Raw genomic sequence first — 1,512 nt, 5'->3', positions numbered from 1 at the left:
TTGCGGGATCTTGCAAAAGTATTGGGGGATCTCGCAAAAGTTCTTTTTTTCCCCTCCATGTCCCTTTAGGGGCTCCGTACTTTTGAGATTTGTTGAAAAAAATTTTTTTTTTTTTACCTCATTGAAAAATAGAAGCATAATTTTTCTCCATGTTGTGTTTTAAAATGTCAGAGTAAAATTTTACACAATGAAGTGCCTTATAAGATAATTATGCCTGAAATTGTTGTTGAAGACGTCTGTTTAGATACTGTCTCAATAACATGAAATATTTGAACTTATAACACAGTTTATGCTTCCTGGTCGTCACTGTGTGAGACTCCTGAAGGGAAATGTGACTTTGTGTGTGATTGTTCTGACTGTGCCGATGAGCAAAACTGTGGTAAGTTTGAATGAGTAGCTATTCAATATTTCAGCAATTAATTATTCAGGATTTTGCGTAAATTGATCTAAGGTTTTAAATTTGATTACTTAGGCTATTCTGGGAAAACGTTTGAATGTGACTTTGAGGATGCGGGACTGTGTGGATGGACCATCGAACCCTCTGGAGGAGAATACACATGGGAGAGAGTTCAGAGTGGCGACCATCTGCCGGACAGTGGACCATCTTCTGACTACACCACTGGCACACCTACAGGTCAAAAAATGCTTTTTCTGCTGTTTAAAGTTCTCCACTATGGAGGGTAGTGAGTGCCACTATACAAAAAAAAGAAAGACTTAAAATAAAAAAGTATTTAATAAGTATATATTTGATTATATAGACCTAAATTAAATATAGTGATCAACAAGTAAATATATTAATTTCATGATCTAATATATTATTTATATTTCTTGCACTTAAGCACGCCATATATGATTTAAAATGGTACACATCCATCAAAATATGGGAGGCGGGAATATTGTGGCTTCCATAAAAAGCCGAACATCCCATTGGCTACTTCTCATTGAGCGATATCCATAGTTTGGTCTTAGAACATAAGCTGGTTTGAGTCAGTGAGTGCGTAATAGATTAATGGTAAATTTATATGTTTCATAAGTTATTTGTTTATTGTATCAAGGCACTTCTCACTCCATACCTATGGAAGTAAAACAGTCTCATTAGAGTCTGCCTTTTTTTTGTACACTGAATTTTAAACACTGAATTTTTTTACACATTAAATTCCTTACAACGAAACTTTATCTGGTGAAAATTCAGCTGCAAAATATTTACCTACAAAAAATTTGCCTGTATAAAATTCAGCTGGAAAAAAATCGAAGGCAAATGTTTCAACCTTCTGGTGAACTCAAGCCAAAGCAATCTACACTCGATGCAGTCGAACAGCTTCTAGCCAATTAAATGAGCTCATTTGGTCAAAAAAAAAAAGAAGTTTGACGACAGCCGCTTCTTCTGGATCAAACCAAGAGCCTTTGTTAGACAGGCACTGCATGAAAAGTGGGATTTTCGTCAATATACGGCACTGTAGATTGTTGTGGAACTTCAGGTTAGCGGCAGTTTACGGCAATTTGCAGGCTTCG

This window comes from Cyprinodon variegatus, unplaced genomic scaffold (assembly GCF_000732505.1).
Source record: "Cyprinodon variegatus isolate N-32 unplaced genomic scaffold, C_variegatus-1.0 Scaffold2065, whole genome shotgun sequence".
Taxonomy (NCBI): Eukaryota; Metazoa; Chordata; class Actinopteri; order Cyprinodontiformes; family Cyprinodontidae; genus Cyprinodon; species Cyprinodon variegatus.
Note: the sequence above shows the minus strand (reverse complement) of the source record.